The sequence below is a fragment of the Pristiophorus japonicus genome, chromosome 23 (genome assembly GCF_044704955.1).
Source record: "Pristiophorus japonicus isolate sPriJap1 chromosome 23, sPriJap1.hap1, whole genome shotgun sequence".
In the NCBI taxonomy this organism is placed as follows: Eukaryota; Metazoa; Chordata; class Chondrichthyes; family Pristiophoridae; genus Pristiophorus; species Pristiophorus japonicus.
Window position 1 is genome coordinate 26,841,883 of NC_091999.1, and position 15,728 is coordinate 26,857,610.

At 43.6% G+C, this 15,728-nt stretch overlaps 3 non-coding genes and 1 pseudogene across 3 annotated transcripts; all 4 read right to left on the reverse strand.

The window, feature by feature from the left end:
- Positions 1 to 15,728, reverse strand: part of LOC139235453 (Ig heavy chain C region, secreted form-like) — a 94,262-nt pseudogene that overhangs the window by 19,234 nt on the left and 59,300 nt on the right.
- On the reverse strand, positions 8,189 to 8,272 carry trnal-uaa (transfer RNA leucine (anticodon UAA)). Its single transcript has one exon. It is a non-coding gene; the product is annotated as a tRNA-Leu (tRNA).
- trnas-aga (transfer RNA serine (anticodon AGA)) lies at positions 13,597 to 13,677 on the reverse strand. The gene has a single exon. It is a non-coding gene; the product is annotated as a tRNA-Ser (tRNA).
- trnas-aga (transfer RNA serine (anticodon AGA)) lies at positions 15,543 to 15,623 on the reverse strand. The gene has a single exon. It is a non-coding gene; the product is annotated as a tRNA-Ser (tRNA).

Consider the following 15,728-nt stretch of genomic DNA (forward strand, 5'->3'; position numbering starts at 1 on the left):
TACCATCGAAGTTACCTTTCCTTAAGTTCAGGACCCCAGTCTCAGAATTAATTGTTTCACTCTCCACCTTAACAAAGAATTCCAGCTTATTGTGGTTACCCTTCCCCAAGGGGCCTCGCACAACAAGATTGTTAATTAGTCCTTTCTCATTACACATCAAGCAGTCGAGTATGGCCAGCCCTCTAGATGGTCCATCGACTTATTGGTCGAGAAAACCATCCCTAATACACGCCAGCAAATCCTTCTCCACCGTATTACTACCAGTTTGGTTAGCCCAATCTATGTGTAGATTAAAGTCGCCCATGATAAGTGATGTACCTTTATTGCACACATCCCTACTTTCTTGTTGGATGCTGTCAGCAAACTCACTTCAATTGTTTGGTGGTACACAACTCCCACTAGCGTTTTTTTCCCTTTGATATTCCACAGATCCACCCACGTAGAATCCACGCGAATGTCCTTCCTGACTATTGCATTAATTTCCTCTTCAACCAGCAATGCCACCCCACCTCCTTTTCCTTTGTCTCTATCCTTCCTGACTGGTGAAGACCCCTGGATTTTGCGTTCCCGGCCTTCGTCACCCTGGATCCATTTCTCCGTGATGCCAATTACATCATATTCATTAATTGCTGCCTGTGCAGTTAATTTGTCCACCTTATTACGAATACTCCTCGCATTGAGGCACAGTGCCTTCAGGCTTGTTATCTTAACACACCTTGTCCCTTTAGAAGTTTGCTGCAATGTGGCCCTTTTTGATTTTTTCCTTTGGGTTTCTCTGCCCTCCACCCTTACTTTTCTGCCCCCAAAGGTTCCCATCCCGCTGCCATATCAGGTTAACCCCTCCCCAACAACACGAGCAAATTCTCCCTCGTGGACATTGGTTCTGCTGAGGTGCAGACTGTCCGGTTTGCACAGGTCCCAGCTCCGCCAGAACAGTTCCAATGTCCCAAGAAATTGAATCCCTCCCTACTGCAACACACATTCATCTGAACTATCCTGCGATTTCTACTCTGAAAAGTGGTAGCTATCCCTGAGATTGCTACCTTTGAGGTCCGATTTGTTAATTTAGCTCCCAGCTCCCTTAATTCAGCTTCTAATTCCTCAGACACAGAGAGTCAGACTCAAACACATAAAGAGCACTCTAAAGACAGAGAGTGAGAGGCACAGATACATTGCACAATCCCATTTGTTTGAAAGTTACAAAGTTATCGATAAATGCAGATTCAACAGAATAGATTCGGGTATAACTGAGCAAGATGGGAGGAAATCGGTTTGAATTTAAAGATGTACCAGAAGTGGGGTTCGAACCCACGCAGGTATAAACCCATCGGAATGCCTTAACAACTCGGCCATCCTGGTTTTGTCAATATTCGGATTTTGTCTCTGTGAGAATCTCGGCTGCAGCTCCACTCTCACCGACACAGGTTTTCAATGAGCATTTTCGAATATTTATAGTAATATTGACACAGGGGCAACTCTCCTGTTCTTTTTCGAGTAATGCTCTGGGAACTTTCATATCCACCCGAGGGTGCAGACGGAGCTTCAATTTAACATTTTATCCGAAAGTCAACATCTTCAACAATGCAAAATCCCCCAAGTACTGCATTTGAGTGTCAGCCAAGATTATATGCTCAAGTCTCAGGAGTGGGACTTACACACACAACCTCCTTATTCAGCCGAGAATGCTGCCACTGAACCAAAGCCGATACCAAAGTTCACATCCGTATTATTTTCCCCAAGTCTTTTTATAAAGTTTCAGGACATACAGAAGTAATATTCAACATTTTAAAAAAGCTTCATCCTCGTCGGGGAATTGAACGCCAACCTCGCGCGTGACAGAGAGGGATATTAACTAAGAAACGAATGAGGAGCTGACGGGTGTGGATTCTGTCAGTGCAGGAATCGAGCTGAGAACAGAAATGGACACCATGAGAAGTAGACAGGCACATTGAGAAACAGAGACAAACCGACAAACAGGGAGAGACAGACAGCAAGATAGAGACAACGTGAGACAGAAAGTGTGAGACTGAGAAGGAGAGGCAGACTGAGTGAGAAAAAGACACAAACACACACACATACAGATATAAAGAGAGAGAGGGAAACAGTGAGAGAAAGACAGTGATAAAGACAGTAACAAGGCGAGAGACAGATGAAGAGTGAGCGACAGATAGAGAGATATACAGAGATATAAACAGAAAATGATGAAAATACTCAGCAGGTTAGAGACAGGAACTAACAGAGACAGGCAAATAGAGACAGTCAGGTCGAGACAGAGATGATGGGAATGAGAGAGACAGTCAGACAGAGAGACTGAGAGAATCCCACTGGAACAGAACTGGACATCGTGAGAAAGAGACAGACACGTTGAGAGACAGACAAACAGGGAAACATGGAGAGACAGACAGCGAGATAGAGGCAAAGAGAGACAGAAAGTTTGAGACTGAGTGGGAGGGTCAGACTGAATGAGAAAATGACTCCAACACATACATACACAGAGATGTGTTTGTGTGCTCCATAAGGAGAAGGAGGCAAATATGATGCAATGACAGAGACAAAGACAGGGACAAAGAAATAGACAAAGAGGGAGACAGATAGAGAGAAAGACAGATAGAGACAATAATTCGGTTCTGTCTTTACAAAGGAAGATACAAAAAACCTTCCGAATGTACGAGGGGACTGTGCGTCTCGTGAGAATGAGGAACTGAAAAATATCCTTATTGGCGGGAAATTGTGTTGGAGAAATTGTTGGGATTAAAAGCCAATAAATGCCCGGCTCCTGATAGTCTGCATCCCAGAGTACTTAAGGAAGTGGCCCTAGAAATAGTGGATGCATTGGTGATCATTTTCCAACAATCTATCGACTCTGGATCAGTTCCTATGGACTAGAGGGTAGCTAATGTGATGGCACTTTTTAAAAAAGGAGGGAGAGAGAAAGCAGCTAATTATAGACCGGTTAGCCGGACATCAGTCGTGGGGAAAATATTGGAATCAATCATTAAGGATGAAATAGCAGCCCATTTGGAAAGCAGTGACAGGATCGGACCGAGTCAGCATGGATTTATGAATGTTAAATCATGCTTGACGAATGTTCTGGAATTTTTTGAGGATGGAATGAGTAGAGTGGACAAGGGAGAACCAGTGGATGTGGTGTATTTGGACTTTCAATAGGCTTTTGACAAGGTCCCACACGAGAGATTGGTGCACAAAATCAAAGCGCATGGTATTGGGATTAATGTACTGACATGGATAGAGAACTGGTTGGCAGACAGGATGCAGAGAATCGGGATAAACGGGTCCTTTTCAAACTGGCAGGAAGTGACTAGTGGGGTGCCGCAGGGCTCAGTGCTGGGACTCCAGCTCTTTACAATATACATGAACGATTTGGTTGAAGGAATAGAGTGTAATATCTCCAAGTTTGCGGATGACACTAAACTGGGTGGCGGTCCGAGCTGTGAGGAGGACGCTAAGAGGCTGCAGGGTGAATTGGACAGATTAGGTGAGTGGGCAAATACATGGCAGATGCAGTATAATGTGGATAAATGTGAGGTTATCCATTTTGGGGGCAACAACACGAAGGCAGAATATTATCTGAATGGCGGAAAACTAGAAAAAGGGGAGGTGCAGTGAGACCTTGGTGTTATGGTTCATCAGTCACTGAAAGTGGGCATGCAGGTACAGCAGGCGGTAAAGAAGGCAAATGGTATATTGGCCTTCGTAGCTAGAGGATTTGAATATAGGAGCCAGGAGATCTTACTGCAGTTGTACAAGGCCTTCGTGAGGACACACCTGGAATATTGTGTTCAGTTTTGGTCTCCTAGTCTGAGGAAGGACGTTCTTGCTGTTAAGGGAGTGCAGCGAAGGTTCACCAGACTGATTCCAGGGATGGCAGGACTGTCATATGAGGAGAGATTGGATCAACTAGGCCTTTAATCACTGGCGTTTAGATTGATGAGAGGGGATCTCATAGAATCATATAAGATTCTGACGGGACTGCACAGGTTAGATTCGGGAAGAATGTTCTCGATGTTGGGGAAGCCAGAACCAGGGGACATAATCTTAGGATAAGGGGTAGGCCATTTAGCAGTGAGATGAGGAGAAACTTCTTCACTCAGAGAGTTGTTGACCTGTGGAATTCCCTGCCACAGAGAGTTGTTGAAGCCAGTTCATTGGATATATTCAAGAGGGAGTTAGATATGGTCCTTACGGTTAAGTGGATGAAGTGGGATGGAGAGGAAAACAGGAAAGGGTAACTGAAATAATGATCAGCCATAATAATATTGAATGTCGGTGCAGGCTCGAAGGGCCTAATGGCCTACTCCTGCAGTTATTTTCTATGTTTCTATGTTTCAAAAACAGAAAATGATGCAAATACTCATCAGATTAGAGACGGGGACAAAATGAGACAGGCAAAGACACGGACAGGGAGGATGGGAAAGAGAGAGACAGTCAGACAGAGAGTCTGAGAGGATCCCATTGGAACAGAACTGGACACCGTGAGAAAGAGACAGATTGAGAGACAGAGACAAACAGAGAACCAGGCACAGACAGTGTGAGTCAGAGAGAGGCAGACTGAGGGAGACAAAGGCTCAAGCACACAAACACATATACAGCTCTCTAAAGAGAGAAAGGCAGAGACTGAGATACACAGCTACATTTCACAATTTCATTTCATGATCGACTTAGATTGTCACAGAGTTACAGAAAATTGCAGATTCAACAGATGAAAATCACGTATCACTGGGCAGGATGGGAAAAATCTCTGTTAAATTAAAGTGATTCTAGGATTGGGGTAAGGATCCACGCGGGAAAAACCCATTGAATTTTATGGCCAACGCTGTATCCACTCGCCCATCCTGGTCTTTGTAGCGTTTGGATTCTGTCTCTGTGAGAATATGGCCTTCAGCTCCACCCCCACAGCAACACACACACATACACATCGGGTTTCAGTGAGCATTTACGAAAATTTTTAGTAATATTGACACGGGCGCAACTCTCCTAATCTTTTTCGTGTAATGCTCTGGGAACTTTCACATCCAGCCGAGGTTGCAGACGGAGCTTCAATTTAACATTTCAGCCGATTGTCAACAGCTTCTACAATGGAAAATTCCACAAACACTGCATTTGAGTGTCAGCAAAGATTATCTGCTCAAGTCTCAGGAGTGGGACTTACACACACAACCTCCCGATTCAGTCGAGAATAGAACCAATGAACCAAGGCCGATACCAACGATCACAACCGTATTATTTTCCCCAAGTTTTTAAAAAATTTCCAGGACATACCACATTCATGGTGATGATTTGCATCGACAGTTGCACATACACAGAGACATACATATAGATAGACATACCCAGACACACACACACACACAATAACCAAAAATATACACGCGTCAACATAGAAACATAGAAACTAAAAATTAGTTGCAGGAGCAGGCCATTCGGCCCTTCGAGCCTGCACCAACATTATTTAAGATCATGGCTGATTATTCAACCTCAGTACCCATTTCCTGTTTTCTCTCCATATCCCTTGAACCCTTGAGTCGTAAGGGCCATATCTAACTCCCTCTTAAATATATCTAACTAACTGGCCTCAACAACTTTCTGCGGTGGAGAATTCAACAGGTTAACCACTCTCTGAGTGAAGACGTTTCTCCTCATCTCGGTCCTAAATGGCTTACCCCTTATTCTTAGACTGTGACCTCTGGTTCTCGAACTCCCCAGTAACGGAAGCATTCTTCCTGCCTCTCACTTGTCAAATTTCGTCAGAATTGTATTTGTTTCTATGAGATCCCCTCTCATACTTCTAAACTCCAGTGGATACCAGCCCAGTTGATCCAGTCTCTGCACATATGTCAGTCCTGCCATCCCGGGAATCATGCTGGTGAACCTTCGCTGTACTCCCTCAATAGCAAGGACGTCCTTCCTCAGATTCGGAGACCAAAACTGAACACAATATTCCAGGAGTGGCCTCACCAAGGCCCTGTACAACTGCAGTAAAACCTCGCTACTCCTATATTCAAATCCCCTCGCTATGAAGGCGAACATGCCATTTGCATTCTTCACCGCCTGCTGCACCTGCACACCAACTTTCAATGACTGATGTACCATGACACCCAGATCAAGATATACACAGGTTGCCTTAGGCAAATAGATGGATAGACAGGCAGGGTCACTGTCGCTACTTTGTCTGGCTTTTGCGTTTTTCAGTCGAGAATGCTGCCACTGAACCAAAGCCGATACCAATGTTCACAACCGTATTATATTCCCCAAGTCTTTTTGAAAAGTTCCAGGACATACCAAATTCATGGTGATGATTTCCACAGACAGTTGTACATACACAGAGACATATATACAGATAGACAGACACAGAGACTCACACATACATACATAACCAAAAATATAAATGCACCAACGGATATGCACAGATGCCGGAGACATCTCGAGGGATAGACAGGCTGAGTCACTGTCGCTACTTTGGCTGATTTTTGCGTTTTTCTATCCGTATGAATCGTGAATATTGCAGATTAATAAAAATGAGATATGGATGTCAGTGTTGAAAGGTGTGGGACGTTATTCCACCTATCTCAGTATTAGTTTTGCAAAAACCTGGTTAAATTGTGAAGAAAATTGCTGAGAATCGAAATCGGCAGGATTCGAACCTGAGCGCCGAAAACCCAAAGAATTTCAAGCCAATCGCATTAACCACTCGACCACAATTACTGCGTCTTTGGCACTTTAAATGTTACTCAAAAAAAACTCAGTCATCCATCTCTGTGTAGCAGACGGCCACAGAATCCTGAAAAAGTCTCTGTTTGCAAAAAATCTGGAAGAGGCAATCGCCTCTTGCTGTATTTTTACTGTTCTATATTGTTCTGGAACTTTTTAATATGAATCTATACCAAGAAACAGAAGTAAAATTAGACATTTTGAAAAAACTGCTTTTCCGTCGGGGAATTAAACCCGGTTCTATGGCTTAACAGGGGAGCAAAATTACGACTATACGGACGAAGGTACGGGCGATGCTAGAGCAGTAATCGAGCTGTGAACAGAAGTCGACAGACACATTGAGAGACAGAGATAAACCGACAAACAGGGAGTGATAGACAGCGATAGAGGGACAACGAGAGACAGAAAGGGTGAGACTGAAAAGTCAGGCAGACTCTGAGAAAAAGACTCAAAAACCTACATATACAGAGATGTGTGTGTGTGATCAATACAGAGAGAGAGGGAAAGAGTGAAAGAAAGACAGTGATAAAGACAGTGACAAGGAGAGAGACATATAGAGAGAGAACGACAGATACAGAGATATAAACAGAAAATGATGGAAATACTCAGCAGGTTAGAGACAGGAACTAGCAGCGACAGGCAAAGAGAGACAGATAGGCAGAAATATAGACAGACAGAGATGATGGGAAAGAGTGAGACAGTCAGACAGAGAGACTGAGAGAATCCCATTCGAACAGAACTGGACACCGTGAGAAAGTGACAGACACATTGAGAACCAGAGACAGACAGGGAAATGGGGACAGACAGACAGTGAGATAGAGACAAAGAGAGACAGAAAGTTTGAGACTGAATGGGAGGATCAGACTGAATGAGAAAAAGGCTCAAACACATACATACGCAGAGATATATTTGCGTGCTGCATAAAGAGAGGGAGGCAAATAGTGATGGAATGACAGAGAAAAAGAGAGGGACAAAGAGATAGACAAAGAGGGCGACAGATAGAGAGAAAGACAGATAGAGAGAGAGACATAGAGAAAAAAACAGAACATAATGGAAATATTTATCAGGTTAGAGACAGGGATTAACAGAGACAGGCAAAGACATGGACAGACAGAGATAATGGGACTGAGATAGGCAGTCAGACAGAGAGTCTGAGAGAATCCCATTGCAACAGAACGAGACACCGTGAGAAAGAGACAGATTGAGAGACAGGGACAAACAGAGAAGCATGGACAGAGTGAGTGTGTCAGAGAGAGGCAGACTGAGAGAGACAATGACTCAAACACATTCACAGCTCTCTAAAGAGAGAGAGTGGCAGAGACCGAGCAACACAGATACATTTCACAATTTCATTTCATTGTCGGCTCAGAATGTCACATCGTTGCAGAAAATTGGAGATTCAGCAGATGAAAATCGGGTATCACTCGGCAGGATGGGAAAAATCTCTGTTTAATTAAGGAATCACCAGGAGTGGGGTTTGAACCCACGCGAGTATATAACCCATTACATCTTAAATGCAAAGCCTTTACAATTCGGCCATCCTGGTCCTGATCCTGTCAATGGTTGGACTCTGCCTCTGTGAGAATCTGGACTTCAGCTCCACCCACACAGACACAGAGGATTTCAGGGAGCATTTACGAACATTTTTCGTAATATTGACACGGGCGCAACTCTCCTATTCTTTTTCGACGAAGGCTCTGGGAACTTTCACATCCACCCGCGGGTGCAAATGGAGCTTCGATTTTAAATTTCAGCCGATGGTCAACAGCTTCAACAATGCAAAATTCCCCAAATACTGCATTTGAGTGTCATCCAAGATGATGTGTTCAAGTCCTGGAGTGGGACTTACACACACAACCACCTGATTCAGTCGAGAATGGAGCCACTGAACCAAAACCGATACCAAAGATCACAACCGTATTATTTTCCCCAAGTGTTTTAAAAGTTCCAGGACGTACCAAATTCATGGTGATGATTTCCACAGACATTTGCACATACACAGAGACATACATACAGATAGACATACATAGACACGCGCACACACAATAAAAAAAAATATACATGCATCACCATAGAAACATAGAAATTAGTTGCAGGAATATGCCATTCGGCCCTTCGAGCCTGCACCACCATTCAATAAGATCATGGCTCATCATTCAACCTCAGTACCCCTTTCTTGCTTTCTCTCCATACCACATGATCTCTTTAGCCATAAGGGCGATATCTAACTCCCTTTTGAATATATCTAATGAACTGGCCTCAACGACTTTCTGCGATAGAAAATTTCACAGGTAAACCATTATCTGAGTGAAGAAGTTTCTCCTCATCTCGGTCATAAATGGCTTACCCCTTATTTTTAGACTGTAATCCTTGGTCTCAAACTACCCAGCAATGAGAACATTCTTCCAGCCTCCAATCTCGTCAGAATTTTATATGTTTCTGTGAGATCCCCTTTCATTCTTCTAAACTCCAGTGGATACCAGCCCAGTTGAGCCAGTCTCTCCTCATATGTCAATCCTGCCATCCCGGGAATCATGCTGGTGAACCTTCGCTGTACTCCCTCAATAGCAAGGACGTCCTTCCTCAGATTCGGGTACCAAAACTGAACACAATATTCCAGGTGTTACCTCACCAAGGCCCTGTACAACTGCAGTAATATCTTCCTGCTCCCATACTCAAATCCCCTAGCTATGAAGGGGAACATGCCATTTGTTTTCTTCACCGCCTGCTGCACCTACATGCCAACTTTCAATGACTGATGTACCATGACACTCAGATCAAGATATGCACAGGTTGCCTTAGACAAATAGATGGATAGACAGGCAGGGTCACTGAGGATACTTTGGCTGGTTTTTGCGTTTTCCTATCCGTATGTATCGTGAATACTGCAGATTAATGTAGAAAGAAAACAGCGGCTGCATCGAAAGATGTGGGACGTTGCTCTATCTATCTCAGAATCAGTTTTGCAGTAACGTGGTTAAATTGTGAAACAGAATGAAATATGCTGAGAAACACAGTCGGCAGGATTCAAAACTGCGCAGAGAAACCCCGATGGATTTTTTGTCCATTGTCTTACACACTCGGCCACGACTATTAGCTCGCTGCATCATTAAATGTTAATCAGATAAAACTCAGTCATCCATCTCTGTGCAGCAAACGGCCACAGAATCAGGAAAAAGTCTCCGTTTGCTAAAAATCTGGAAGAGGCAACCTCCTCTTCCTGTATTTGTACTGTTCTATATTGCTCTGGAACTTTTTAATATGAATCAACACCAAGAAAGAAGTAAAATTCTGCATTTTGTAAATGCTGCCACCGCGTCGGGAAGTAGAATCACGGTCTCCAGCGGAACAGGCGGGGATACTCACCGCTATACTAACGAGCATGAGTTCTATCAGAGCAGGAAGCGAGCTGTGAATGGAACTGGACACCATGAGAAGACGACAGACACATTACGAGACAGAGACAAACCGACAAACAGGGAGAGACTGACAGCGAGATAGAAACAATGAGAGACAGAAAATGTGAGACTGAGAAGGAGAGGCAGACTGAGTGAGAAAAAGACTCAAACACACACATATACAGAGATGTGTGTGTGTGATCTATAAAGAGAGAGGGAAAGAGTGAGAGAAAGAGAGTAATAAAGACAGTGACAAGGAGAGAGAGAGCGACAGATAGAGAGTGTCAGAGATAGAAACACTAATGCTGGAAATACTCAGCAGGTTAGAGACAGGAACTACCAGAGGCAGGCAAAGACATGGACAGACAGAAATGAAGGCAAAGAGAGAGTCAGTCTTACAAAGAGTCTAAGAGAATCCCATTGGAACAGAACTGGACACCGTGGGAAAGAGACAGAGACACAAGAACAGACAGAGTGAGTCAGACTGAGAGCGAAAAACACACAAACACAAACACACCTCTCTAAAGAAAGAGAGGAAGAGACCGAGCGACACCGATACATTTCACAATTTCATTTCATTTTCGGCTCAGAGTGTCACAGAGTTGCACATTCAACAGATAAAAATCGGGTATCACTGATGAGAATGGGAGGAAATCCGTATTAAATTAAAGAAGTACCAGGAGTCAGGTACGAGAACACGCGGGAAACATACCATTTAATTTTAAGGCCAACGCCTTAACTACTCGGCCATCCTGGTCCTGTCAGAATATGGATTCTGTCTCTGTGAGAAACTGGGCTTCAACCCCACCCCCACAGACACACATACCTGGAGGCTTTCAGTGAGCATTTACGAACATTTTTAGTAATATTGACACGGGGGAAACTCTCCTATTCTTTTTCGAGTAAGGCTCTGGGACCTTTCACACACACCCGATAGTGCAGACTCAGCTTCAATTTAACATTTCATCCGAAAGTCAACAGCTTCAACATTGCAAAATTCCCCAAGTGCGGCACTTGAGTGTTAGCCAAGATGATATGCTCAAGTCTCAGGAGTGCGACTTGAACACACAAACTCCCGATTCAGTCGAGAATGCTGCCACCGAACCAAAGCCGATACAAACGTCCACAACCGTCTTATTTTCCCCAAGTCTTTTTTATAATTTCCAGGACATACCAAATTCAAGGTGATGATTTCCACAGACAGTTGCACATACACAGAGACATATATACAGATCGACAGACAGAGACACACCCACATACATAACCAAATATTTACACGGACCAACGGACCTACACAGATGCCTTCAACGTATAAAGGGATAGACAGGCTGACTCACTGTCGCAACTTTGACTGATTTTTGTGTTTTCCTATCCGTTGTATCGTAAATATTGCAGATTAATAAAAATGAGAAAAAAATGTCAGTGTTGAAAGGTGTGGGACGTTATACCATCTATCTCAGGATCAGTTTTGCAAAGTTCTGGTTAAATTGTGAAATGGAATGAAAAAATGCCGAGAATCGTAGTGGACAGGCGTCAAAACTACGCAGGGAAAACCCAATGGATTTTTAATCCATCGTCTTAACCACTCGGCCACTTCAAATGCGACTCTGTCTTCTTAAACGTTACACAGAAAAAACTCAGTCATCCATCTCTGTGCAGCAGACGGCCAAAGAAACCTGTAAAAGTCTCCGTTTACTAAAAATCTGGAAGAGGCAATCTCCTCTACGTGTATTTTTCCAGTTCTGTATGGCTCTGGAACTTTTTAATATGAATCTCTACCAAGAAACAGAAGTAAAATTTTACATTTTGAAACACCTGGCTTCCAGTCGGGGAATTGAAACCCGGTCTCCCGTATGACAGGCAGGGATACTCACCACTATACGAACGAGGAACTTACAGGTAGCAGCTCTGTCAGAGCAGGAATCGAGCTGTGCACAGAACTGGACACCATGAGAAGTCGACAGACACATTGAGAGACAGAGACAAACCGACAAGCAGGGAGAGACACACAGCGAGTTAGAGACAACGAGAGACAGAAAGAGTAAGACTGAGAAGGAGAGGCAGACTTAGTGAGAAAATGACTCAAACGCATACATATACAGAGATGTGTATATGTGTGATCTATTAAGAGAGAGAGGGTAAGAGTGAGAGAAAGAAAATGCTAAAGACAGTGACAAGGAGAGGAACAGACAGAGAGAGAGATAGAGACTAAAACAGAAAATGATGGAAATACTTATCAGGTTAAAGGCTGGACGAACAGAGACAGGCAAAGACATGGACAGACCGAAATGATGGGAAAGAGAGAGCCAGTCAGACAAAGAGTCTGAGAGAATCCCATTGGAACAGGCGTGGGCACCGTGAGAAAGTGACATATTGAGAGACAGAGACAAACAGAGAAACAGGGACAGACAGAGTGAGTCAGACTGAGAGAGACAAAGGATCAAGCATGCAAACCTATATGAAGAGAGAGAGAGAGGCAGAGACCGAGCGACACAGATAAATTTCACAATTTCATTGGATTATCGGTTCAGAATGTCACATTGTTACAGAAAATTGCTGATTCAACTGATGAAAATACGGTCTCACTGATCAGAATGGGAGGAAATACGCGTTAAATTGAAGAGATAACATGAGTGGGGTACGAACCAACGCGGGAAAAAACCCCATTGAATTTTAAGGCCAACACCTTAACCACTCGGCTATCCTGTTTCTGTGAGAACCAGGATTCTGTCTCGGTGAGAAACTGGGCTTCAACCCCAACCCCACATACAAAAAACATACATATCAGCTTTCAGTGAGCATTTACGAACATTTTTAGTGATATTGACACGGGGGCAACTCTCCTATTCTGTTTCGAATAATGCTCTGGGACCTTTCATATCCACCCGAGGGTACAGACGGAGCTTCACTTCAACATTTCATCCGAAACTGAAAGCTTCAACAATGCAAAATTCCCCAAGTGGTGCACTAGAGTGTTAGCCAAGATTATATGCTCAAGTCTCAGGAGTGCGACTTGAACACACAAACTCCAGATTCAGTCGAGAATGCTGCCACTGAACAAAAGCCGATACAAAAGATCACAACCGTATTATTTTCCCTCAGTCTTTTTGAAAAGTTCCAGGACATACCAAATTCATGGTGATGATTTGCACAGACAGTTGCACATACACAGAGACATATATAGAGATAGACAGACACAGAGACACACACACACATAACCAAAAATGTGCACGCACCAACGGGCATGCACAGATGCCTGAGACATCTCGAGGGATGGACAGGCTGAATCACTGTCGCAACTTTGACTGATTTTTCCATTTTCTTATCCGGAAGTATCGCGAATATTGCAGATTAATAAAAATGAGAAAAAAATGTCAGTGTTGAAAGGTGTGGGACGTTATTCCATCTATCTCAGGATCAGTTTGGCAGAGAACCGGTTAAATTGTGAAATGGAATAAAAAGTGCTGAGAATCGTAGTCGGCAGGATTCGAACCTGCGCGGGATAACCCAATGGATTTCTCGTCCATCGCCTTAACCACTCGGCCACGACTACTGTGTCGCTGCCTTTTTAAACGTTACTCAGAAAAATCTCAGTCATCCATTTCTGTGCAGCAGACGGCCAAAGACTCCTGAAAAATTCTCCGTTTGCTAAAAATCTTGACGAGGCAATCTCCTCTACCTGTATTTTTACAGTTCGATATTGCTCTGGAACTTTTTAATATGAATCTCTTCCAAGAAACAGAAGTAAAATTCTACAATTTGAAAAACTGCCTCCCCGTCGGGGAATTGAACCCCGGTCTCCCGCGTGACAGGCGAGGATACTCACCACTATAATAACGAGTAACTGACGTACTCCAGTTCGGTCAGAGCAGGAATCGAGCTGTGAACAGAACTGGACACCATGAGAAGTCGACAGACACATTGAGAGACAGAGGCAAACCGACAAACAGGGTGAGACAGACAGCGAGATAGAGACAACGAGAGACAGAAAGTTTGAGACTGAGAAGGAGAGGCAGACTGAGTGAGAAATAGACTCAAACATATACATATACAGAGATGTGTGTGTGTGATCTATTAAGAGAGAGAGGGAAACAGTGATAGAGAGACAATGATAAAGAAAGTGACAAGGAGACAGATTGAGAGAGAGCGAAAGAGACTAAAACAGAAAATGATGGAAATACTTCTCAGCTTACAGGCAGGGACTAACAGAGACAGGCAAAGACATGGACAGACCGAAATGATGGGAAAGAGAGAGCCAGTCAGACAAAGAGTCTGAGAGAATCCCATTGGAACAGACGTGGCACCGTGAGAAAGAGACAGATTGAGAGACAGGGACAAACAGAGAAACAGGGACATACAGAGTGAGTCAGACTAAGAGAGACAAAGACTCAAACATACAAACACATACACAACTCTCTGAAGAGAGAGAGAGAGCTGGAGACCGAGCGACGCAGATACATTTCATAATTTCATTTCATTATCGGTTCAGAGTGTCACATTGTTACAGAAAATTGCTGATTCAACCGATGAAAATCCGGTCTCACTGATCAGAATGGGAGGAAATCCGTGTTAAATTAAAGAGATACCAGGAGTGGGGTCCGAACCCACGCGGGAAAAAACCATTAAAATTTAAGGCCAACGCCTCAACCACTCGGCTATCCTGGCCCTGTGAGAACCTGCATTCTGTCTCTGTGAGAATCTGGGCTTCAACCCCAACCCCACATACAAACACATACACACCGGCTTTCAGTGAGCATTTACGAACATTTTTAGTAATATTGAGACGGGGGCAACTCTCCTATTCTTTTTTGAGTAATGCACTGGGAACTTTCATATCCACCCGAGGGTGCAGACGGAGCTTCAATTTAACATTTCATCCGAAATTCAACAGCTTCAACATTGTAAAATTCCCCAAGTGCTGCACTTGAGTGTTAGCCAAGATTATATGCTCAAGTCTCAGAAGTGCGACTTGAACACACAAACTCCCGATTCAGTCGAGAATGCTGCCACTGAACCAAAGCCGATACAAAAGTTCACAACCTTATTATTTCCCCCAAGTCTTTTTTATAAGTTCCAGGACATACCAAATTAATGGTGATGATTTCCACAGACAGTTGCACATACACAGAGACATATATAGAGATAGACAGACACAGAGACACACACACACATAACCAAAAATTTGCACGCACCAATGGTCATGCACAGATGCCTTCGTCATCTCGAGGGATAGACAGGCTGAATCACTGTCGCAACTTTGACTGATGTTTGCGATTTTTGAAACGGATGTATCGTGAATATTGCAGATTAATAAAAATGAGAAAAAAACGTCAGTGTTGAACGTTATTCCATCTATCTCAGTGTCAGTTTGGCAGAGAACCGGTTAAATTGTGAAATGGAATGAAAAATGCTGAGAATCGTAGTCGACAGGATTCGAACCTGCGCGGGATAACCCAATGGATTTCTAGTCCATCGCCTTAACCACTCGGCCACGACTACTGTGTCGCTCCCTTTCTAAACGTTACTCAGAAAAAATTCAAGCACGCCAAGGTCCCTCTGTTCCTCGACACTTCTCAGTGTCCGACCATTTATTGTGTATTCCTT